The sequence below is a fragment of the Ranitomeya imitator genome, chromosome 10, assembly GCF_032444005.1.
Source record: "Ranitomeya imitator isolate aRanImi1 chromosome 10, aRanImi1.pri, whole genome shotgun sequence".
NCBI classification, from domain to species: Eukaryota; Metazoa; Chordata; class Amphibia; order Anura; family Dendrobatidae; genus Ranitomeya; species Ranitomeya imitator.
The window spans coordinates 116,150,423-116,176,952 of NC_091291.1; the positions used below are offsets into that span (position 1 = coordinate 116,150,423).

Sequence of the window (26,530 nt, forward strand, 5' to 3'; positions counted from 1 at the left end):
GAGCATCACTGCTTCACTGTGTCCTCACTGCAGAGCATCACTGCTTCACTGTGTCCTCACTGCAGAGCATCACTGCTTCACTGTGTGTCCTCACTGCAGAGCATCACTGCTTCACTGTGTCCTTACTGCAGAGCATCACTGCTTCACTGTGTGTCCTCACTGCAGAGCATCACTGCTTCACTGTGTCCTCACTGCAGAGCATCACTGCTTCACTGTGTCCTCACTGCAGAGCATCACTGCTTCACTGTGTGTCCTCACTGCAGAGCATCACTGCTTCACTGTGTGTCCTCACTGCAGAGCATCACTGCTTCACTGTGTGTCCTCACTGCAGAGCATCACTGCTTCACTGTGTGTCCTCACTGCAGAGCATCACTGCTTCACTGTGTCCTTACTGCAGAGCATCACTGCTTCACTGTGTCCTCACTGTAGAGCATCACTGCTTCACTGTGTCCTCACTGCAGAGCATCACTGCTTCACTGTGTCCTCACTGCAGAGCATCACTGCTTCACTGTGTGTCCTCACTGCAGAGCATCACTGCTTCACTGTGTCCTTACTGCAGAGCATCACTGCTTCACTGTGTCCTCACTGTAGAGCATCACTGCTTCACTGTGTCCTCACTGCAGAGCATCACTGCTTCACTGTGTCCTCACTGTAGAGCATCACTGCTTCACTGTGTCCTCACTGCAGAGCATCACTGCTTCACTGTGTGTCCTCACTGCAGAGCATCACTGCTTCACTGTGTCCTCACTGCAGAGCATCACTGCTTCACTGTGTGTCCTCACTGCAGAGCATCACTGCTTCACTGTGTCCTCACTGTAGAGCATCACTGCTTCACTGTGTCCTCACTGCAGAGCATCACTGCTTCACTGTGTCCTCACTGCAGAGCATCATTGCTTCACTGTGTCCTCACTGCAGAGCATCACTGCTTCACTGTGTCCTCACTGCAGAGCATCACTGCTTCACTGTGTCCTCACTGCAAAGCATCACTGCTTCACTGTGTCCTCACTGCAGAGCATCACTGCTTCCTCACTGCAGAGCATCACTGCTTCACTGTGTCCTAACTGCAGAGCATCACTGCTTCCCTGTGTGTCCTTACTGCAGAGCATCACTTCTCTGTGTGTCCTTACTGCAGAGCATCACTCCTTGCCTGTCTCACTTCTGCAGAGCATCACTCCTTGCCTGTGTCTAATTTCTGCAGAGCATCACTCCCCTGTCTCACTGCTGCAGAGCATCACTCCTTTCTCCTTACTGCAGAGCATCGCTCCTCTGTCTCACTGCTGCAGAGCATCACTCCCCTGCACATGAGGGCACTACAGCAGAGTCTCCCCGGTGCAGAGCATTGCTCCCGCCGCTTCCTCTTCCGTCTCTCTCTTTCTGGGCTGACAGCAGGCCCCGCCCCATCCTGTCGGATCACGTGACCGTCGTTAACCCTCTCCGCGCCCGCATCTCCCCTTCTGTCAGGGCCCATTGCTGAGCGGAGGCGGGAGGGGTTCTGCCTCCTGGAAAAGCCGCCATGGGAGCGACGAAGACCGGAGAAGAAGAGGCCATGATGTAGGAGGAGACGGCGCCCACCCCCTGGGCACAGCCTGTGAGTGCCGGGGCCACTGCTGTACTTTTAGGGGGTATAGACCCGTGTGAGGAGCCGGGGGCCGTACAGGTCAGAGCCTCTGTATACTGGGGGCCACTGCTGTACATGCTGGGGGACATATACCCGTGTGAGGAGCCGGGGGCCGTACAGATCAGAGCCTCTGTATACAGGGGCCACTGCTGTACATGCTGGGGGACATAGACCCGTGTGAGGAGCCGGGGGCCGTACAGGTCAGAGCCTTAGTATACAGAGGCCTCTGCTGTCCATGCTGGGGGACATAGACCCGTGTGAGGAGCCGGGGGCCGTACAGGTCAAAGCCTCTGTATACTGGGGGCCACTGCTGTACATGCTGGGGGACATAGACCCGTGTGAGGAGCCGGGGGCCGTACAGGTCAGAGCCTCAGTATACAGGGGCCACTGCTGTACACGCTGGGGGGCCGTAGACCCGTGTGAGGAGCCGGGGGCCGTACAGGTCAGAGCCTCAGTATACAGGGGCCACTGCTGTACACGCTGGGGGGCCATAGACCCGTGTGAGGAGCCGGGGGCCGTACAGGTCAGAGCCTCAGTATACAGAGGCCTCTGCTGTCCATGCTGGGGGGACATAGACCCGTGTGAGGAGCCGGGGGCCGTACAGGTCAGAGCCTTAGTATACAGAGGCCTCTGCTGTACATGCTGGGGGACATAGACCCGTGTGAGGAGCCGGGGGCCGTACAGGTCAGAGCCTTAGTATACAGAGGCCTCTGCTGTACATGCCGGGGGACATAGACCCGTGTGAGGAGCCGGGGGCCGTACAGGTCAGAGCCTCTGTATGCTGGGGGCCACTGCTGTACATGCTGGGGGACATAGACCCGTGTGAGGAGCCGGGGGCCGTACAGGTCAGAGCCTTAGTATACAGAGGCCTCTGCTGTACATGCTGGGGGCCATAGACCCGTGTGAGGAGCCGGGGGCTGTACAGGTCAGAGCCTTAGTATACAGAGGCCTCTGCTGTACATGCTGGGGGCCATAGACCCGTGTGAGGAGCCGGGGGCCGTACAGGTCAGAGCCTTAGTATACAGAGGCCTCTGCTGTACACACTGGGGGGCCATAGACCCGTGTGAGGAGCCGGGGGCCGTACAGGTCAGAGCCTCAGTATACAGGGGCCACTGCTGTACACGCTGGGGGAAATATACCCGTGTGAGGAGCCGGGGGCCGTACAGGTCAGAGCCTCAGTATACAGAGGCCTCTGCTGTACATGCTGGGGGACATATACCCGCGTGAGGAGCCGGGGGCCGTACAGGTCAGAGCCTCAGTATACAGAGGCCTCTGCTGTCCATGCTGGGGGGGACATAGACCCGTGTGAGGAGCCGGGGGCCGTACAGGTCAGAGCCTTAGTATACAGAGGCCTCTGCTGTACATGCTGGGGGATATAGACCCGTGTGAGGAGCCGGGGGCCGTACAGGTCAGAGCCTTAGTATACAGAGGCCTCTGCTGTACATGCCGGGGGACATAGACCCGTGTGAGGAGCCGGGGGCCGTACAGGTCAGAGCCTCAGTATACAGAGGCCTCTGCTGTACATGCTGGGGGACATATACCCGCGTGAGGAGCCGGGGGCCGTACAGGTCAGAGCCTCAGTATACAGAGGCCTCTGCTGTCCATGCTGGGGGACATAGACCCGTGTGAGGATCCGGGGGCCGTACAGGTCAGAGCCTTAGTATACAGAGGCCTCTGCTGTACATGCTGGGGGACATAGACCCGTGTGAGGAGCCGGGGGCCGTACAGGTCAGAGCCTTAGTATACAGAGGCCTCTGCTGTACATGCTGGGGGCCATAGACCCGTGTGAGGAGCCGGGGGCCGTACAGGTCAGAGCCTTAGTATACAGAGGCCTCTGCTGTACACACTGGGGGGGCCATAGACCCGTGTGAGGAGCCGGGGGCCGTACAGGTCAGAGCCTCAGTATACAGGGGCCACTGCTGTACACGCTGGGGGAAATATACCCGTGTGAGGAGCCGGGGGCCGTACAGGTCAGAGCCTCAGTATACAGAGGCCTCTGCTGTACATGCTGGGGGACATATACCCGCGTGAGGAGCCGGGGGCCGTACAGGTCAGAGCCTCAGTATACAGAGGCCTCTGCTGTCCATGCTGGGGGGACATAGACCCGTGTGAGGAGCCGGGGGCCGTACAGGTCAGAGCCTTAGTATACAGAGGCCTCTGCTGTACATGCTGGGGGACATAGACCCGTGTGAGGAGCCGGGGGCCGTACAGGTCAGAGCCTTAGTATACAGAGGCCTCTGCTGTACATGCCGGGGGACATAGACCCGTGTGAGGAGCCGGGGGCCGTACAGGTCAGAGCCTCAGTATACAGAGGCCTCTGCTGTACATGCTGGGGGACATATACCCGCGTGAGGAGCCGGGGGCCGTACAGGTCAGAGCCTCAATATACAGAGGCCTCTGCTGTCCATGCTGGGGGGACATAGACCCGTGTGAGGATCCGGGGGCCGTACAGGTCAGAGCCTTAGTATACAGAGGCCTCTGCTGTACATGCTGGGGGACATAGACCCGTGTGAGGAGCCGGGGGCCGTACAGGTCAGAGCCTTAGTATACAGAGGCCTCTGCTGTACATGCCGGGGGACATAGACCCGTGTGAGGAGCCGGGGGCCGTACAGATCAGAGCCTCTGTATACTGGGGGCCACTGCTGTACATGCTGGGGGACATATACCCGTGTGAGGAGCCGGGGGCCGTACAGGTCAGAGCCTTAGTATACAGAGGCCTCTGCTGTACATGCTGGGGGACATAGACCCGTGTGAGGAGCCGGGGGCCGTACAGGTCAGAGCCTCAGTATACAGAGGCCTCTGCTGTCCATGCTGGGGGCCATAGACCCGTGTGAGGAGGCGGGGGCCGTACAGATCAGAGCCTCTGTATACAAGGGCCACTGCTGTACATGTGAGACGCGGCCACACTGATTTATGTGACTTCTTCTCCGCGTTGTTGCACCTCCAGTGATCTTTGTGACTGTCAAACATCCGGTCTGTTCATGTGACCCCTGCAGCCAATTACTTTCCTCGCTGATCACGTGCTGCACCTGCTGACTCAGCAGTGAGGTTAGTGATTGGCTGCAGTGGTCACTTGAATATAGGACGTATTATCGCTGCAAGTAAGTGAGCGAAATCTTACAGGGACCACTGGATTACCTTCTATAAAGACTGTTGTGGTGGACACTGATATCTGGGTTTTGTGAGACCTGAGGACTTTCTCCGACTGTGCAATGAACATGGCCGACACCTGCCCCATCTCCTGGCCAGGGGAGTAAGAAAAAGTGACTATACTGACCACACAGCAGGGGTTGGCAGCTGCTTATTTCTAAGGTAACATATTTGTGATCTGTTTGTTTTATCACAGGAGTAGAGCGTCTTCTGGTCACCCGCCCTGTGAGCTCATCACAAATGAAGTCTGTGACCTACAAGCTCAGCGGCCCATAAAGCTTGTACCTCACTGACTTTATTTATTTATGATGAGCAAAAAAGGGCGGGTGAGCGGCAGAAATGCTTACTCCTGTGATAAAACAAACAAGTAGGAAAATGTGTTATCACAGTAAAAAGTAGCTGCAAACCCCTGCAGCTCTTCATTTTCAAACAGATCAAATAACACAGTTTATGGCACAATTATACGTTTGTTTTTTTTCTCAGCACACATGACCAATTGTGAAACTGATAATTATTTCAATATCTGTTAATTAAAGCGTAGTTTGCGGGACAAGCCCGTGTAATTGTCAGGTCAGTGTGGCTACGAGGGAAGTCCCAGAGTCGGCGTGTAATTATACCAAGGAGCTTACAAAGTAAACACATGTGTAATAGGAAATTCCAGTAAGGAAAAAAGAATCATTGATTCCTACAAGATCAAAAAGTCGCGGTCTCTTGGAGTACGGTCACCTCATCTGCGTTAATCTGTGCACCGCGTGTTTTATGAAAGTCTTACCAGATTAATGTTCCCTCCTTAACCTTCATATTGTAACACCAGAAAAGGAGCAGGTAGTAACAGGTGTCACTAAAATCCACAAATAATCACATTTTCAAGCACCAAGTTCCGATCGGTGGCATTTGAGATGGGCATTAAAACCAGACTGAAAGCAATTTTTTTCTTTTAGTTCAATAAATTGAGAATTGTAGATGCCTCCTGTGTGCTGAAGTAGCAACGCAACCTGGGAGGGGCCGATTCCTTGAATGAAGCGACCATGGTTTATCACTCACAGCTCATGAAGGTCGAGATGTCACATGTCCCAGTGGACCAGACCCAAAAAATGACCTTGAGCACTGAGGCGAGGGTCTTGCAAGGACGGATCATCAAGTTATAAGAATGGCATTCGGTGAGAGATTCTGTGTTGATGGCCTTAAGACTCAAACCGGGTCTACACAATCCATCAGAAATCTTGCAAACGCCATAGGTCTACGAACCAAAGGTCTACGAGCCAAATGTCTGCCTACAGGCGACCATTGACCTCATGTCAAAGGCTCTTATGGTGCAGAACCAGATGACAATGGAGGGTTATCCTCATCAGCGATGAGTCCCGCTTTTGTCTTGGACACTGTGATAGTTGGAGATTGGTCTGTAGACCACATGGGCAACGCCATGAATAGGCCTTCATGAGGGAACATCACACTGGGATTATTATATGGGGTGGCATTATATACGGTAGCCGGACCCCTCTAATATTCAATTGAGGTGTACTGAAAGCTCGGGGTTACATTGATTTGAGGGTGAATCCAGTGTCCCAGGAGCCGTTTTTGAACACTGCAACATACCACATGTTGCTTGTGCTAGCGTGGCCTGCAGCGTCTCCTGACTCATCGCCCATTAAGCTTCTCTGAGATGTCATTAGTCGGGAGTTATAGAAAAAGAAGCTGCCAGCAGCGGATATTGATGTTTTGCCCGAGTGCACTCTACGCGGCCGACCTTTTCTCAGTGATAGCAGCCGAGGCTGCAAGTGCCGGGATTTCTGCTTATGCCGCTTTTACTCCAGACTGAATAAATTGATGTTTTGAATGTTTTGTTTGCATATCGGTAACGTGTCTCCTTCCTGTTATGATCCGGTGACCTTGGAGCCGCATGAATAGCTTTCACTGGAGTAGGTGGTAACTGTCCTGACTGCAAATCCTGATCTGACAGCGCAACTAGAAGTAGCCGTGGGGTGTACCTAACAAGCCCTAGACACCTCGTCACAGCCGGAGAACTAAATACCCCTATAGATGGAAATAGGAATACTATCTTGCCTCAGAGCAGAACCCCAAAGGATAGGCAGCCCCCCACAAATATTGGCTGTGAGTAGGAGAGGAAAGACACACGTAGGCAGAAAAATGGATTTAGCAAAAGAGGCCACTCTAGCTAAAATAGGAAAGGATAGGACAGAGTTCTGTGCGGTCAGTATTAAAACCCTTCCAAAAATATCCACAGCAGATTATACAAAAAATTCCTCCCTCTAACTAAAGACGTGGAACGTATATCTGCAACTCCAGAAAATCCTACACACAGAGCAGAAATACAATCAAAAATCCAGCACACAGCATGTGTGCCATAGAAAAAAAACATACACTTATCTTTGCTGAATTGGCAGCTAAGCAGGAGAAACCAGACAGAGGTCCAACACCTCCCAAGAACCATTGACAACTGGCAAGGACTAATGAATCCTGCAAACCTAAATACCCCAGTTAGAATTGCAATCAGCAGAAACACCTGACCATGACTGCAGCCCTGGGACAACTGCATTACCACCTACAACCACCGGAGGGAGCCCAAAAGCAGAATTCACAACACCTTCCTGTGATTTCCATCACGCCATTACTTTTCCTTCTTGGTGCTGCAATTTCAATGCTTAGCTGCCTTCATGAATAGGAAGTAAGGACACCCCCGTATTAGTGACTCGATAGGAACCATTAGTGTTTACGTAACCAAAATCTCGTAGACCTTTTGTTTATGACGTCTGTGGAAACTTACGCAGCTCTGAAGTGCAAATAATTGCCCCGATGGTGCGTGTTCAGGTCCTGCTTTATTCTTAGTTTCTTCTTTCCTGCAGTGATCGCATTGTTCTCTTTATATGTTGGACATCAATCGTTTCATTATTTGATGTCTCTTTTGAACGTCGCTGCAGCTGTTTGTGTCATTGGTAGAAAGGTTGAGATTTCGTGTCGTTGATGGGGTTTTCTGGAAAATGTAACCATGAGCACTACTAGAGAAGGAGTGCTAATGACGGGTTCCCAAACCATATAGATTAATAGTAAGAGGCCTAGCACTCAACTGTAGGTAAGATGCAGCAGGAAAAACTTATTGTAGTAAATACAGGAAAACGTTTCTGTCAATTGTGTCCTTCATCAGTTACAGGAGGTTATTAAATAAAAGCCGGTAACGGGAATTATAATCGCTGCACGATCATATATCAAAATTAGTTCAGCATGGTTGTTGTAGGCAAACCTGCTGTGAGCAAATAGGAAGATTCCTGGAGCTGCAGTGCTCTCCGACGCGGCATCCACCGCGTCCATTACTGTAAACGATATCTATAACTTTGTATGTAACCCTTTGGAATTAATTGTGCTATATTATTAATAATAGCGGTATATGATGTATAATTTCCTGATATCACATCGCTGACGTGGTTCGCTTGTTCATCGCCAGTCCTGACGGTTTTTACAATCCTAGCTGTGGAGTTATTCCCAGCATGTGTCCTTGCAAGATGGATCATCCAGTAAGGTGACATTCCGTTCTGTGTCTACGTTTCCTGGCCAGAGCTCGTTCTTCATGAACCTTGATTTTTTTTTTTTTTTTTTTTTTTACATCAAAGCAGGTTTTCAGCCCTTTGTAGACTTTACTCCAAGCTGAGAAAACCAGCCGGGGTGCATTCCCTGTAGCCGCGGAGCCATTACTGGGTGGGTAAATGGGCTGCCTTTGTCATGTAATGCCGGGGGTCCTAGGTCTCCCCTCTGGACTGTACCTGTCATCTCGACTCATTGGTGTCGTACTTTGGTCGTGTGGGGCCACAAATACTGATGGTTTTCAGTGCACATCTGTATAGCCTTATCTCTTTATTATGGTACGTAAGTCAGACAGCTCTTATTTTGCGTATTGGATAGACTCTTGGAATTGTGAGCTGTGACCGGAGCTTCTTTCTACCGTGTGACGTCCTTCCACAGCCCACAAGACTACGCTTTAGAGATGGGTCCTTTTTTTTTTCTTCTTCTTTTTGGGGGAAGCTCTGGCTTTGCCAGTATTTATAGTCAAATTTCAAGGCTGTCACCTGGTCCAAGGTATACCGTGTTTGCTCTTATTTGATCACTTCCGCTCTACTGAGTATTCTGCCTCTTTTATTGCTTTTAAATCCTCCTATACGATTCTAGAGAGAGAACAATTTAAGGTCCTTACAAGTGGGGGTGTCTCACAGGCTCCTCAGGGGCGTTTCTTTAGGCTGTGAGCCACACCCTGTTGTAAAGACCATAAACATTATCCCTAAGAATGAAAACACCCAGATCTCCGGAACCGTATGGAGGATTAAAATGGAAAATAGAATAATGGCGGGGGAGATTGTCCAGTGCTTCGAGCAGTCGGGTGCTTGACCACTTGCTGACTAAATGTGTACGTCCTTGCTTATTAAAAGTGAATTGAGCACGGCTGGCACGTCTAGTTTGAATGTGACCAGAAGTACGTAAATCGGTTATTTGTGGTCACGTGACCGCTCCGGGGTATCCTGACAGTGAGCTCTCGGGATTCACAAGTGTGCAGTCACATAGACTAACTGCTGACTTGAGCCTAAAGTCTGGACAACCCCTTTAATTCATAAGGCAACAACTTCCAATAGATGGCACTAGAGAATTTTCCTTTTGGTTTCCATCCTTTTTAGCGTACTTTATCAGAAAACTTTTTTTGTTATTTTATAGAGGCATCCTGCAGCAAAAGTACACTGCATCTATGCTTATAATGGGAATGAATGAGTTTATCAGGTCTCTGTGTTCTTGTACGGTATCCTAGGATAAATTCCAATCTAGAATCTCAATTTGCAGATGTGTGGCCCCTCCTCAGTGCAAAGTATGAGATCTGATTTGGCAGGATGAGAGTCCTCTGACTCTGGTAATTTCCCAGAGAATTATTGCATGGTCTGAGTGTCCTTACTCTGGCATGTCAGGCAAGCACACAAGTAGAGACCCTTCCCCTTACACCCCCAGTCAGAGGCCTCTTTATGCAGGAAAATCATATCTCATGCTTTGCACTGAGGAGGGCCAACGCCCCAAAACATGTCTGCAAGTTGAGATTCTGGTTTGGCTTTTATCCTTAGTCATACGGCAAAGAGTTGATAGTGACTTTTAGAATTACTACTTCCTATAGGTGGCGCTAGAGTTCAAGTCCTCTTCCTCTCTGAAGAGGCAGTTAGTATTTTCCAGAGCAGCCTTGCATGGCCTAGAAGTCTCCTTACACTGACATGTCCGTTATGTCACTCTCCACAAGGAAAGAGGTTAAATATTAGTCTTATGATCTGGCGAATCGCTAAGATCTCTGGGGTCCAGCGGATCCTTAGAATGAGAGGACTACGCCGCTAGTTGAGCTCTGCGTCCCTTAAGTTTTCTCTGCACGCCGACTCTCCAACCTCGTGGCTGTGCAGGGAAATAAAGTCAGGCTTGTTCTGGCTACCAAGCCAACACTTCACAAGTTGGGAATATCCCTTTAAAGTCCTATCAGTTCTGGTTAACTTTTAACATCGTCCCGAATTGTGACCAAAGTGTCACTTCACGAGGCACCAGCATATGATCCAGTCGGGAGAGAGCTAATTCTACGGATTCTTGGCATGGATTCTCTTAAGATGGGCTGCCGGTACTTCAGTGGGACGGTAAGCACAGGACTTTATGGAAATTAATATACTTTTGATCCACCTAATCTCCTCTTGATCACACCATGGATCATTAGGTGAGGGGGCTCATGGATTCTTACCATGAAAGCCCCAATCATGGCCAATGGGGGATTTGAATCTGGAAATATCATTGGGGGGCAGGACATTGTGTCACAGGCGTAGGTATTAAAGCCTTGTATGGGTCGAGGTCCTTGGACTGAGGTCCCTTGGTTGAGGTCCATGACATCCTTTGAGATCATTGATTTCCACGACTGACGTGTGTCTATCCCAATTGTTGCCCGACTTCACCTTGAAAACGGGGTGCAGACATTAACTTTTATCGCCCAACAAGAGATTTCGACCATAATGAACGATCCTCGGTTGGTTTCAAAGATTATGAACATTCGTCGGTTTTACTAAGACATCGGTTGGCCACGTTGAATTTTTTTTTTTTTTTTCGCCCAGTGGTGAGCACCAGTTGTATCAACGACCATAACCCACCCAATTATTGTTCAGTGTAATTTATGGCTTGTTTGGGGCCGTCGGTGAACAGTTGTTCTTCATAATGTGAATGGGGGGCCTAAATAGAGGCAGAATTGGAGCGACCACGTATCACATAGACACTATTTTATCTAAATAGCCATATCTGTCAGCAGGTTTTTGCTGTGTAATGTAAGAGCACCATGATGTAGGGGCAGAGACCCTGACTTCATCGATGTCACTTGCTGATTTGCATGTTTTGATAAAAGCGCTGTTTTATCTGCTGTAGAGTTCATAATGCTGAGCTGTGTATAACCCCGCCCCCAACACTGATTGGATGCTTTCTGCCTTGGCAGAAAGCTGCCAATCAGAAGTGGGGGCGCGGTTGGACTAGGAGACACGAGAAACCTAGTCCTGGAAGTGATAATCTCCTGCTGATAAAACACTGATTTTTTTTTTTTTTATTGTAGCACCAACACACAGCCTAGTAACTAACACCACTGGAATCAGGGTCTCTGCCCCTACATCATGGTGCTCTCAAATTGCCTAGCAAAACCTGATGATAAATCCTTTTTAACAGTCAGAATGATTTATTGAGAAAGATCAGCCATTGGGTGAGTGGAGCAGCAGAAAAAAATCAGCCATGAAGTTTGCTAAGCAGTGATCCAAAAATATTGAGGAGGGGGCCTGGGGAAGCGCGCTCGTTCCCTCCTCTTCATTTCTGGTTCTTTCTGGCAGCGAGAGAGGAAGGCTTAGTGCGGGCACAACAGTGGACCGTGTATAGTTCAGTGGGAAAATATGACTGGAGGGGGATGGAGGAATCTGGATTTTCTTTCTTTACCAACATTGACATGTCTTCCGGTGAAGTTGGGACGTGTCGTTATGGTGCCATGGAGGATGAGACGCCACCACCCTTCCCAACATTCCTCATCACGTATTTCATTAACTTATGGATAATGATGATTTATATTGTAAGGCCAAGTGCAATAAGTTAAGTGGTTGCAGATTTTGATGTCAGGAGAGCTTCTTTGAAGTCCTGAGATGTCAGATTTGCTCGTCGTCCGTCCTGTTGTGCATTTGGATTGATATTTTGGTTTTGCTTATAATTAGGAAAGAAATCTTCCAAATTAACAGATGTAAATGCACTTAAAAGCTTTAGTGATCAGTGTCTTTCATGCTGGGACTCTGCAGGCCCCTGACCTCTCCCATGTAAACCAGTGAGCCCTGACCCCGCACCACCTTATGATGAGTCTTATCTGAACCTTGTGAGCTCTTCCCTCCAGGCCTGTTGTCATACTGTTATGTAACAAGGCATCCAGCATAGACCGGTCTGCATCTGACTCTCTGATATCTGTACAATCGGTGTTATATAACATCCAACAGCCCGACCCCGAGCCATGGCGACTTGGTAGATCCTTCGGCAAGCCTAGATAGATCCACCAGGGTCTTCTCCACCATTATCTTGTATCAAGCCAGCGGGTTGCTGGTCTTCCTCTAAGCCTTGTTCCTTCTATTCTTCTGACCGTGATGTCCTTCTCCAGTGATCGCCCTCAACCTATGATGTGTCCAAAGTAGGCAAGTCACAGCTTGGTGATCCTTCCATCCAGTGACATGTCTGGCTTGATTTGTCCCAATATTGATTTTTGTTTTTCTTATCATCCATGGTATAAAGTATGGGGGGGGGGGGGGGGGGAATGGTGTTTCATGCTGAGCTCTGTATAACCGCGCCCGCACCGCCGATTGTCAGCTTTCTGCCTATGCACAGTGTACACACAGTGGTGGGGGCGGGGTTGTGCACAGCTTTTGTATTTGGGGGACTACCTGGCATAAGGTTTACGAAGCCTGTAGTGATTAAAAATCAGTTTTTATCAGCAGAAGATTATCAAAAACTACAGTAAGCAGCCCAGTAAATGACACATCACTGGAATCGGGGTCTCTGTCCCTACATCATTGTGCTCCCAGACTAGGAGGCAAAAACCTGGCAGATTCCTTTTAAGGGTTGGTGTAAACTTTAATTCCTGTATGTCACAACCTGGTGAAGAGATTTGTCCAGAAGTTAAGAACTTTTTGGCTATGTGCACACGATGCGGATTTTTCTGCAGATCTGCAGCGGATTGGCAGCAGGTTTCCATGAGTTTACAGTACCATATAAACCTATGGAAAACAAATCCGCAGTGCACATACTGCGGTAAAAAACGCGTGGAAACACTGCATTGTTTATTCCACAGCATGTCAAGTCTTTGTGCGGATTCCGCAGCGGTTTACACCTGTTCCTCAATGTGAATCCGCACAAAAACCGCGGTAAATCCACAGTACGGGTTTACCAAAATTAGTGTGGAAAAATCCGCACAACATTCCGCAACATGTGCACATACCATTTATATGACCCACGGGCGTCTGGCGTGACTCAATTTTGTTTATATGGAAAACCGGATCCAGTATTGGGGATCTACGAGTTACAGCTCTGTAGCACAAACTTCTACACCAAAGATGCGAAATCCTGTATAGTTGTGTTTTGTTTTTTTTTGGTTTTTTTCGCATCGTGGATACATTTTCCTCACTTGTGCCTCTCCTACGCATGTTCTGACCTTTTTACTTTCTTAATTTTCTGCATCCTCATTTGCCACTTCCAAAAAAAAGCAGCCTCTGTTTTGCTGATTTTGGTCCAGAAACTCGCATGCTTAAAAATAAATGAAGAAAAACTCACCAGGTCGTTGTCGTCACATGGGTCGCTGTGTTATTTAACAGATGCGTCACAATGATTGGAGATGGAGCTAAAGATGACACGGAAAAATTGCTAAAAAAGAAGTTGGCCAATATTTCAGCCACACAGGGTTGTTTCTCAATAGCAGAGCGTCCCATAAAAACAAACAGGGTTTTCTGTTTCAATAGATTTTTATACATTTTTCCAAAAAGAGAGAAAAAAAAACACTTTTTTTTTAACAATAATAACAAGCTGTGCATGTGGTGTATCACTTCTATCTTTTTTAACCCCTTCATGACCCAGCCTATTTTGACCTTAAAGACCTTGCCGTTTTTTGCAATTCTGACCAGTGTCCCTTTATGAGGTAATAACTCAGGAACGCTTCAACGTATCCTAGCGGTTCTGAGATTGTTTTTTCGTGACATATTGGGCTTCATGTTAGTGGTAAATTTAGGTCAATAAATTCTGCGTTTATTTGTGATAAAAACGGAAATTTGGCGAAAATTTTGAAAATTTCGCAATTTTCACATTTTGAATTTTTATTCTGTTAAACCAGAGAGATATGTGACACAAAATAGTTAATAAATAACATTTCCCACATGTTTACTTTACATCAGCACAATTTTGGAAACAAAATTTTTTTTTGTTAGGAAGTTATAAGGGTTAAAATTTGACCAGCGATTTGTCATTTTTACAACGAAATGTACAAAACCATTTTTTTTAGGGACCACCTCACATTTGAAGTCAGTTTGAGGGGTCTATATGGCTGAAAATACCCAAAAGTGACACCATTCTAAAAACTGCACCCCTCAAGGTACTCAAAACCACATTCAAGAAGTTTATTAACCCTTCAGGTGCTTCACAGCAGCAGAAGCAACATGGAAGGAAAAAATGAACATTTAACTTTTTAGTCACAAAAATTATCTTTTAGCAACAATTTTTTAATTTTCCCAATGGTAAAAGGAGAAACTGAACCACGAAAGTTGTTGTCCAATTTGTCCTGAGTACGCTGATACCTCATATGTGGGGGTAAACCACTGTTTGGGCGCACGGCAGGGCTTGGAAGGGAAGGAGCGCCATTTGACTTTTTGAATCAAAAATTGGCTCCACTCTTTAGCGGACACCATGTCACGTTTGGAGAGCCCCCGTGTGCCTAAAAATTGGAGCTCCCCCACAAGTGACCCCATTTTGGAAACTAGATGCCCCAAGGAACTTAACTAGATGCATAGTGAGCACTTTGAACCCCCAGGTGCTTCACAAATTGATCCGTAAAAATGAAAAAGTACTTTTTTTCCACAAACAAATTCTTTTAGCCTCAATTTTTTCATTTTCACATGGGCAACAGGATAAAATGGATCCTAAAATGTGTTGGGCAATTTCTCCTGAGTACACCAATACCTCACATGTGGGGGTAAACCACTGTTTGGGCACATGGTAAGGCTCGGAAGGGAAGGAGCGCCATTTGACTTTTTGAATGAAAAATTATTTCCGTCGTTAGCGGACACCATGTCGCGTTTGGATAGCTCCTGTGTGCCTAAACATTGGCGCTCCCCCACAAGTGACCCCATTTTGGAAACTAGACCCCCCAAGGAACTTATTTAGATGCCTAGTGAGCACTTTAAACCCTCAGGTGCTTCACAAATTGATCTGTAAAAATGAAAAAGTACTTTTTTTCCACAAACAAATTCTTTTCGCCTCAATTTTTTCATTTTCACATGGGCAGTAGGATAAAATGGATCATAAAATTTGTTGGGCAATTTCTCCCGAGTACGCCGATACCTCATATGTGGGGGTAAACCACTGTTTGGGCACACGGCAGGGCTCGGAAGGGAAGGCGCGCCATTTGACTTTTTGAATGGAAAATTAGCTCCAATTGTTAGCGGACACCATGTCGCGTTTGGAGAGCCCCTGTGTGCCTAAACATTGGAGCTCCCCCACAAGTGACCCCATTTTGGAAACTAGACCCCCCAAGGAACTTATCTAGATGCATATTGAGCACTTTAAACCCCCAGGTGCTTCACAGAAGTTTATAACGCAGAGCCATGAAAATAAAAAATAACTTTTCTTTCCTCAAAAATGATTTTTTAGCCTGGAATTTCCTATTTTGCCAAGGATAATGGGAGAAATTGGACCCCAAATATTGTTGTCCAGTTTGTCCTGAGTACGCTGATACCCCATATGTGGGGGTAAACCACTGTTTGGGCGCACGGCAGGGCTCGGAAGGGATGGCACGCCATTTGGCTTTTTAAATGGAAAATTAGCTCCAATCATTAGCGGACACCATGTCACGTTTGGAGAGCCCCTGTGTGCTTAAACATTGGAGATCCCCCAGAAATGACACCATTTTGGAAACTAGACCCCCAAAGGAACTAATCTAGATGTGTGGTGAGGACTTTGAACCCCCAAGTGCTTCACAGAAGTTTATAACGCAGAGCCATGAAAATAAAAAAAAAATTATTTTCTCAAAAATGATCTTTTAGCCTGCAATTTTTTATTTTCCCAAGGGTAACAGGAGAAATTTGACCCCAAAAGTTGTTGTCCAGTTTCTCCTGAGTACGGTGATACCCCATATGTGGGGGTAAACTACTGTTTGGGCACATGCCAGGGCTTGGAATTGAAGTAGTGACGTTTTGAAATGCAGACTTTGATGGAATGCTCTGCGGGCGTCACGTTGCGTTTGCAGAGCCCCTGATGTGCCTAAACAGTAGAAACCCCCCACAAGTGACCCCATTTTGGAAACTAGACCCCAAAAGGAACTTATCTAGATGTGTGGTGAGCACTTTGAACCCCCAAGTGCTTCATAGAAGTTTATAATGCAGAGCCGTGAAAATAATAAATACGTTTTCTTTCCTCAAAAATAATTATTTAGCCCAGAATTTTTTATTTTCCTAAGGGTTACAGGAGAAATTGGACCCCAAAAGTTGTTGTCCAGTTTCTCCTGAGTACGCTGATACCCCATGAGTGGGGGTAAACCACTGTTTGGGCACACGTCGGGGCTCAGAAGGGAAGTAGTGACTTTTGAAATGCAGACTTTGATGGAATGGTCTACGGGTGTCACGTTGCGTTTGCAGAGCCCCTGGTGTGCCTGAACAGTAGAAACCCCCACAAGTGACCCCATTTTAGAAACTAGACCCCCCCAAGGAACTTATCTAGATATGTGGTGAGCACTTTGAACCCCCAAGTGCTTCACAGACGTTTACAACGCAGAGCCGTGAAAATAAAAAATAATTTTTCTTTCCTCAAAAATTATGTTTTAGCAAGCATTTTTTTAGATTCACAAGGGTAACAGGAGAAATTGGACCCCAGTAATTGTTGCGCAGTTTGTCCTGAGTATGCTGGTACCCCATATGTGGGGGTAAACCACTGTTTGGGCACACGTCAGGGCTCGGAATTGAGGGAGCACCATTTGACTTTTTGAATACGAGATTGGCTGGAATCAATGGTGGCGCCATGTTGCGTTTGGAGACCCCTGATGTGCCTAAACAGTGGTAACCCCTCAATTCTACCTCCAACACTAACCCCAACACACCCCTAACCCTAATCCCAACTGTAGCCATAACCCTAATCACAACCCTAACCGCAACACACCCCTAACCACAACCCTAACCCCAACACACCCCTAACCCTAACCACAACCCTAATTCCAACCCTAACCCTAAGGCTATGTGCCCACGTTGCGGATTCGTGTGAGATATTTCCGCACCATTTTTGAAAAATCCACGGGTAAAAGGCACTGCGTTTTACCTGCGGATTTTCCACGGATTTCCAGTGTTTTTTGTGCGGATTTCACCTGCGGATTCCTATTGAGGAACAGGTGTAAAACGCTGCGGAATCCGCACAAAGAATTGACTTGCTGCGGAAAATACAATGCAGCGTTTCCGCGCGGTATTTTCCGCACCATGGGCACAGCGGATTTGGTTTTTCATATGTTTACATGGTACTGTAAACCTGATGGAACACTGCTGCGGATCCGCAGCCAAATCCGCACCGTGTGCACATAGCCTAATTCTAAAGGTATGTGCACACGCTGCGGAAAACACTGCGGATCCGCAGCAGTTTCCCATGAGTTTACAGTTCAATATAAACCTACGGGAAACAAAAATCGCTGTACACATGCTGCGGAAAAACTGCACGGAAACGCAGCGGTTTACATTCCGCAGCATGTCACTTCTTTGTGCGGATTCCGCAGCGGTTTTACAACTGCTCCAATAGAAAATCGCAGTTGTAAAACCGCAGTGAAATGCGCAGAAAAAAACGCGGTAAATCCGCCATAAATCCGCAGCGGTTTAGCACTGCGGATTTATCAAATCCGCAGCGGAAAAATCCGCAGAGGAACAGAATACGTGTGCACATACCGAAACCCTAACCCTAACCCTAACCCTAACCCTATTCTAACATTAGTGGAAAAAAAAATTTTCTTTATTTTTTTATTGTCCCTACCTATGGGGGTGACAAAGGGGGGGGGGTCATTTATTATTTTTTTTATTTTGATCACTGAGATACAATCTATCTCAGTGATCAAAATGCACTTTGGAACGAATCTGCCGGCCGGCAGATTCGGCGGGCGCACTGCGCATGCGCCCGCCATTTTGGAAGATGGCGGCGCCCAGGGAGAAGACGGACGGGACCCCGGCTGGATCGGTAAGTATGATGGGGTGGGGGGGGGACCACGGGGGGGGGAATCGGAGCGCGGGAGGGGTGGAACGGAACACGGGGGGGGGCGTGGAACGGAGCACGGGGGGGCTGGAACGGAGCACCGGGGGGGTGGATCGGAGTGCAGGGGGGGTGATTGGAGCACGGGGGGAGCGGACAAGAGCACGGGGGGGGGGGAGCGGAGCACTGGACGGAGGGGAGCCGGAGCAGTGTACCGGCCAGATCGGGGGGCTGGGGGGGGCGAGGGGTGGGGTGGGGGCACATTAGTATTTCCAGCCATGGCCGATGATATTTCAGCATCGGCCATGGCTGGATTGTAATATTTCACCCGTTATAATAGGTGAAATATTACAAATCGCTCTGATTGGCAGTTTCACTTTCAACAGCCAATCAGAGCGATCGTAGCCACGAGGGGGTGAAGCCACCCCCCCTGGGCTAAACTACCACTCCCCCTGTCCCTGCAGATCGGGTGAAATGGGAGTTAACCCTTTCACCCGGCCTGCAGGGACGCGATCTTTCCATGACGCCACATAGGCGTCATGGGTCGGAATGGCACCGACTTTCATGACGCCTACGTGGCGTCATGGGTCGGGAAGGGGTTAAGTATATCTTCTTTAAATAGGTCTTAAGTTTAGTAAAATATTGAAAGGGTAAAGGAATGGGTGTATCCAAATCTAGGATATAGTCCCTTTTCTCAAAAAACAAACACAAAAAAAATCAATAAAAATATCTCTGTTTAAACAAGTATAAACCTACTATCTAATATTAACCCTTTCCCGACCTTTGACGCACCGTATGCGTCATGAAAACCTGTGCCATTCCGACCTGTGACGCAGCATATGCGTCATGGCCGGATTGGGCTCCTGCAGGCCGGGTGAAAGGGTTAACTGTAATTTCACCCGGCCTGCAGGGACAGGAGGAGTTGTACTTTAGCCCCCCCCCACTTTCACCCCTCCCCCCCCCCCCCCCCCCGTGGCTACGATCGCTCTGATTGGCAGTTTCTCTTTCAACAGCCAATCAGAGCGATTTGTAATATTTCACCTATTATAACGGGTGAAATATTACAATCCAGCCATGGCCGATGCTGCAATATCATCGGCCATGGCTGGAAACACTGATGTGCCCCCACCCCACCGATCGACCCGAAGCCCCCCCCCCCCCAAGCCCTCCAATCTGTGGTCCTCTCACCTCCGTCCTGTGCTCCGATCCACCCCCCGCACTCCGATCCACCCCCCGCACTCCGATCCACCCCCCGCACTCCGATCCACCCCCCCGTGCTTTCCCCCAAACGCCATCATACTTACCGAGCCTCCTGTGGTCCGTCCGTCTTCTTTCCTGGGCGCCGCCATCTTCCCGCAGATTCGTTTCAAGTGCATTTTGATCACTGTGATAAAAAAAAATACTAAATGACCCCCCCCCCCCTTTTGTCACCCCCATAGGTAGGGACAATAATAAAATAAAGAAATTTTTTTTTCCTTCCACTAAGGTTGGGATTAGAACTAGGGTTAGGGTTACGGTTAGGGTTAGGGTTTCGGTATGTGCACACGTATTCTGTTCCTCTGCGGATTTTTCGCGGATTTACCGCGGTTTTTCTGCGCATTTCACTGCGGTTTTACAACTGCGGTTTACTATTGGAGCAGTTGTAAAACCGCTGCAGAATCCGCAGAAAGAAGTGACATGCTGTGGAATGTAAACCGCTGCGTTTCCGTGCAGTTTTTCTGCAGCATGTGTACAGCGATTTTTGTTTCCCATAGGTTTACATTGAACTGTAAACTCATGGGAAACTGCTGCGGATCCGCAGCGTTTTCCGCAGCGTGTGCACATACCTTTAGAATTAGGCTATGTGCACATGGTGCGGATTTGGCTGCGGATTCGCAGCAGTGTTCCATCAGGTTTACAGTACCATGTAAACATATGGAAAACCAAATCCGCTGTGCCCATGGTGCGGAAAATACCGCGCGGGAACGCTGCGTTGTATTTTCCGCAGCATGTCAATTCTTTGTGCGGATTCCGCAGCGTTTTACACCTGTTCCTCAATAGGAATCCGCAGGTGAAATCCGCACAAAAAACACTGGAAATCCGCGGTAAATCCGCAGGTAAAACGCAGTGCCTTTTACCCACCGATTTTTAAAAAATGGTGCGGAAAAATCTCACACGAATCCGCAACGTGGGCGCACAGCCTTAGGGTTAGGGTTGGAATTAGGGTTGTGGTTAGGGTTAGGGGTGTGTTGGGGTTAGGGTTGTGGTTAGGGGTGTGTTGGGGTTAGGGTTGTGATTAGGGTTATGGCTACAGTTGGGATTAGGGTTAGGGATGTGTTGGAGTTAGAATTAAGGGGTTTCCACTGTTTAGGCACATCAGGGGTCTCCAAACGCAACATGGCGCCACCATTGATTCCAGCCAATCTTGTATTCAAAAAGTCAAATGGTGCTCCCTCACTTCCGAGCCCCGACGTGTGCCCAAACAGTGGTTTACCCCCACATATGGGGTACCAGCATACTCAGGATAAACTGCGCAACAATTATTGGGGTCCAATTTCTCCTGTTACCCTTGTGAAAATAAAAAATTGTTTGCTAAAACATCATTTTTGAGGAAAGAAAAATGATTTTTTATTTTCACGGCTCTGCGTTATAAACTTCTGTGAAGCACTTGGGGGTTCAAAGTGCTCACCTCACATCTAGATTAGTTCCTTTTGGGGGTCTAGTTTCCAAAATGGGGTCACTTGTGGGGGGTTTCTACTGTTTACCCACATCAGGGGCTCTGCAAACGCAACGTGACGCCCGCAGAGCATTCCATCAAAGTCTGCATTTCAAAACATCACTACTTCCCTTCCAAACCCCGACATGTGCCCAAACAGTGGTTTACCCCCACATATGGGGTATCAGCGTACTCGGGAGAAACTGGACAACAACTTTTGGGGTCAAATTTCTCCTGTTACCCTTGGGAAAATAAATTGCAGGCTAAAAAAATCATTTTTGAGAAAAGAATTTTTTTTTTTTATTTTCATGGTTCTGCGTTATAAACTTCTGTGAAGCACTTGGGGGTTCAAAGTGCTCACCACACATCTAGATTAGTTCCTTTGGGGGTCTAGTTTCCAAAATGGGGTCATGTGTGGGGGATCTCCAATGTTTAGGCATACAGGGGCTCTCCAAACGTGACATGGTGTCCGCTAATGATTGGAGCTAATTTTCCATTTAAAAAGCCAAATGGCGTGCCTTCCCTTCCGAGCCCTGCCGTGCGCCAAAACAGTGGTTTACCCCCACATATGGGGTAACAGCGTACTCAGGACATACTGGACAACAACATTTGGGGTCCAATTTCTCCTATTACCCTTGGCAAAATAGGAAATTCCAGGCTAAAAAAATAATTTTTGAGGAAAGAAAAATTATTTTTTATTTTCATGGCTCTGCGTTATAAACTTCTGTGAAGCACCTGGAGGTTTAAAGTGCTCACTAGGCATCTAGATAAGTTCCTTGGGGGGTCCAGTTTCCAAAATGCGGTCACTTGTGGGGGAGCTCTAATGTTTAGGCACACAGGGGCTCTCCAAACGTGACATGATGTCCGCTAACGATGGAGATAATTTTTCATTCAACAAGTCAAATGGCTCTCCTTCCCTTCCGAGCCTTAACATGTGCCCAAACAGTGGTTTACCCCCACATGTGAGGTATCGGTGTACTCAGGAGAAATTGCCCAACAAATTTTAGGATCCATTTTATACTGTTGCCCATGTGAAAATGAAAAAATTGAGGCTAAAATAATTTTTTTGTGAAGAAAAAAAAAAAAAAAGTACTTTTTCATTTTTACAGATCAATTTGTGAAGCACCTGAGGGTTTGAAGTGCTCACTATGCATCTAGTTAAGTTCCTTGGGGCATCTAGTTTCCAAAATGGGGTCACTTGTGGGGGAGCTCCAATTTTTAGGCACACGGGGGCTCTCCAAACGTGACATGGTGTCCGCTAAAGAGTGGAGCCAATTTTTGATTCAAAAAGTCAAATGGCGCTCCTTCCCTTCCAAGCCCTGCCGTGCGCCCAAACAGTGGTTTACCCCCACATATGAGGTATCAGCGTACTCAGGACAAATTGGACAACAACTTTCGTGGTTCAGTTTCTCCTTTTACCATTGGGAAAATAAAAAAATTGTTGCTATAAGATCATTTTTGTGACTAATAAGTTAAATGTTCATTTCCAGGACGTCATCCTGACAGCACCCTGGAGGACGTCCTCCTCCCCTTGCTGGGACAGGAAACACACGAGTTTAAAAGGCCAAGTCCCACCCACAGTCCTCAGTGTTTTTCCTGTCCCTGCAAGGAAGGGACGCACGAGTGAGAAGCTGCGCAGGACTTACCGGAGCTCAGGGGGATCGTGCGGCTTGCCAATACCCTTCCCCCTGTCAAGAGGCTCAGGGCAGAAACCCTCCGGTGGGGGGTCCCTCTGCTCCAAAGACCAGGAGTGGACGAAGCTCCTGGTGGCAGCCGCTCCTCCCGGTGGGAGGCTCTCGGCTGCGGACGCTATCCACGCGGTGCGCGGCCATCCTGGGCAGCGTGGTATCCAGAACGGCGTCTCCCGGCAGGAAGTCGTCAGAACGCGTCACTTCCGGTCCGTCGGCATTTTGTTACCGCTACTTCCGGTAACGCTGTATGCGCGGGGGAAAGCGTGCAGTGAATCGCACAGCGGCAGAAGCGCTCCTGATCTGGCGCTGAGAGCTGCGGGGACCTGCTACCCTCATCATGGAAGCAAGTACTCCAACCGAGGAGGGGGTAAGTGCGCATGGCGCAAGTTCCCCTATCTATATGCAGAAGCAGGCTCACCCCAGTGCTTATCCCTTCTTATGTCATTTAAGGATAAGGGAAACCCCGCGGGTCCTCCTGTTCAGATTAAGAAATCCGGCAAGGCATCTGGGAAATCTGTTAGATGTCCCCTTTGTAATATGAAGCTCCCGGACTCCCATGGGAAATCTTTATGTGGGGACTGCACAGCTAAGGTCGTAAGGGACGAACAACCCACATTGCTGGCTGAGATGAGATCCCTTATACGTGAAGAAGTACAAGCTTCTTTGTCTACCATGGTGCAGAAATCCAGTCCTATCCCCACCCGTAAGCGGGCCAGACGGGAGCAGGACTTAAGAGAACAGGAGGTTACTTCTGAGGACAAGTCTAACTCAGAGGACTTCGTCTCAGAGGAAGAGGGAGAGCTTCCGTCAGGAAGCCAGGATTACCAAAGAAAATACCTCTTCCAGGCAGAAGACACAAATGATCTGGTGCAGGCGGTGCGATGCACTATGCAAATAGAGGAGACATCTAAACCACAAACCAGGCAGGACTTGATGTTTGGTGGACTTATGTCACGTCAGCAGACAGTATTTCCGGTTAGCGAGCACATTAAGGCCATGATTCTGGAAGAATGGAAAGAGGCAGAACGCCGGCTGGTGTTATCCAAGGACTTTAAGGCTCGTCTACCTTATGAGCCGGAGGACATAACTATGGGACGAAGTTCCCAAAATTGACGTTCCTGTGGCAAAGGTGGCCAAGAAAACGGCAATATCTTTTGAGGACTCATCAAACTTGCGTGATTCTATGGATAGGAATGCCGACATATTGTTAAAAAGAGCCTGGGAATCTTCTGCGGCTCTAATAAAAACAAATATAGCGGCTACTTCGGTGGCTCGGTCTATGTATCTATGGATGGGTCAATTGGAGGAACACCTATCCAATAAGACCCCGAGATCTGAAATCATAAATTCCCTCCCTATGATGAAATCTGCCACGGCTTATCTGTCTGATATGACTGCTGAGTCAGTCAGGTTTTCGGCCAGATGCAGTTCCTTATCTAACGCGGCTAGGAGGGCGGTCTGGCTAAGGTCCTGGTCGGGGGATAATGCTTCCAAATCTAAACTTTGTTCAATTCCCTTCTCAGGTGAAAGGGTTTTTGGACCCTCCCTGGATACCATTTTGGAGTCAGCCTCCGACAAAAAGAAGGGGTTTCCAGAGGAGAAATCTAAGAAGCCACAGTCCTTTCGGAGAGGATTCCCCTTCAGAAGGCAGTCTGAGTTTCGAGGAGGCAGATCCAGTAGAGGATCTTATAGGGGCTCCCGTAGCCAGGGCAATAGAAACAGAGGTTTCTTCTTCAGCCCTTCCTCAAAATCTAAATCGCAATGACGCCAGTCTCATAGGGGGTCGACTCCGCCAATTTTCGCACAATTGGGCTCGGATCACTCAAAATCAGTGGGTCCTTCGGACCATCTCAGAAGGTTACAGTATAGAGCTCTACTCCCCCCCACCAGACAGATTCATCAGTCCTACGGTAGTACCGCGAGACTCTCCCATGTTGACAGACCTGATGGAAATGCTCTCCTCAGAGGTCATAGTTCCGGTACCATCTCCGGAAATAGGCTTGGGTCATTACTCCTCCCTTTTTTCCATAATGAAACCGTCCGGCGAATCTCGCACTATAATAAATCTGAAACCTCTAAATGCCTGGGTCAGGTACAAGAGGTTTCGTATGGAATCCATCCGTTCGGCAATACTCCTAATAGATCAGAATGCTGTGATGTGCACTCTAGATCTAAAGAGTGCCTATTATCAGGTTCCCGTCCACCCTTCTTCTCAGAGGCTTCTGAGGTTTGCGGTAGTCCTGCCGTCCGGGACCTGTCACTTCCAGTTTCAGTGCCTTCCATTTGGTCTTGCCTCAGCACCTCGTATCTTCACAAAACTGGTGTCGGAGATTGTCGCTTTCCTAAGAAATCAAGGGATCAGAATAATCCCTTATCTCGACGACTTTCTCCTGGTGGCAAGTACGCCAGAAATTCTATCAGACCACAGGAACCGAACTATTTCAGTGATGGAAGAACTTGGTTGGGTCATAAATTGGCGGAAATCCGATTTGACTCCAGAGTGCATGAAGACGTTTCTGGGAGTACGTCTGGATTCAAGGAACAGAATATCCCTCTTACCCGAGTCCAAGCTGATTGCAGTGCAGTCTCAGGTTTGGCTCCTGCTGGAGCACAGGGTGACGACAAGGACGGCCATGCGAGTCCTCGGCCTGATGACGGCCTGTATTCCGTGTGTGAGATGGGCTCAGTTCCATTCAAGACCACTACAGAAATTGATTCTTTCCAGATGGGACAGGAGTCTGTCTTCTCTGGACAGTACTTTACACCTATCACATTGTGTAAGAAGGTCTCTCCTCTGGTGGACAAAGCCAGAGAAATTAAGAAAAGGAGTATTATGGTCCGCAGATCCATACGTAGTAGTTACTACAGATGCCAGCGCTTGGGGCTGGGGAGCTCACCTAGAAGACAGGATCCTTCAGGGGAGATGGCCGGAAGACGTCATCCACAGCTCCTCCAACTTCAAAGAACTATACGCGGTCTGGGAAGCTTTGAGAAGGAACCGACACATCCTGGAAAATCGTCATGTCAGGATAATGTCCGACAATGTGACAACAGTCTCTTTTCTGAAACATCAAGGAGGTGCGAAACACCATGCGCTTCAGGAACTGACAGAGAAGATATTTCGTTGGGCAGAAAGATCGGTCCTTTCTATTTCAGCGGTTCACCTAGAAGGCTCCCAGAACGTTATAGCGGACTATCTCAGCAGAAGGGAGGTGTCTGCAACAGAGTGGGAACTCAACCAGGACGTCTTCCAGGACTTATGTCTTCGCTGGGGAACCCCCTGTATAGACCTATTCGCAAGCAGGAGAAATTCGAAGGTCTCAAAATTCTTCTCTCTGAACCCGCGGGATCTTCCAGAAGGAATAGATGCTCTGAGCCAGGATTGGACGGAACCTCTCTCGTATGCATTTCCCCCTCTGGCGTTGGTTCCGGCTGTTCTCAGAAAGATCAAGGAGGATCGAGCTCTCGTCATATTGATCGTTCCATACTGGCCAAGAAGGAGTTGGTTTTCCCTTCTACTAGAGCTAGCAATCGAGAATCCAGTAGAGCTCCCTCTCAGAGCGGATATAATCCACCAGGGTCCGGTATTCCACCCAAACCCAGAGAAGCTCCATCTCTCGGCATGGATCCTGAAGGGTCCATCTTGAAGGCCAAGGGTCTATCAAGCCAAGTAATATCTACTATGAAGTCTAGTAGGAAGCCTGTTACGTCAGCAATTTACTTGAAAATTTGGAGACGGTTCTGTCTGGAGGGTGGCAGGTCTGAGGTTACGGCAGGCACTCCCGACTTACCCAGAATTTTAGATTTCTTGCAGGCTGGGTTTGACAAAGGTCTTAAACCAAGCACATTGAAGGTGCAGATCTCGGCACTTGGTTCTTT

The 26,530-nt window shown here is 48.3% G+C and overlaps 1 protein-coding gene across 4 annotated transcripts in view; it reads left to right on the plus strand.

Moving 5' to 3' along the window:
- Positions 1-1,414: 1,414 nt before the first annotated feature.
- NADK (NAD kinase) overlaps positions 1,415-26,530 on the plus strand; it is an 86,208-nt gene continuing 61,092 nt past the window's right edge. Inside the window, exon 1 of one of the 4 annotated variants that reach the window (XM_069740936.1) lies at positions 1,415-1,588. The gene's annotated coding sequence lies outside the window, so the exon portion shown is untranslated. Of the gene's footprint in view, positions 1,589-8,461; positions 8,480-10,325; positions 10,429-26,530 lie in introns of those variants that run through there. The other 3 variants (XM_069740939.1, XM_069740938.1, XM_069740937.1) reach the window with 3 other exon arrangements.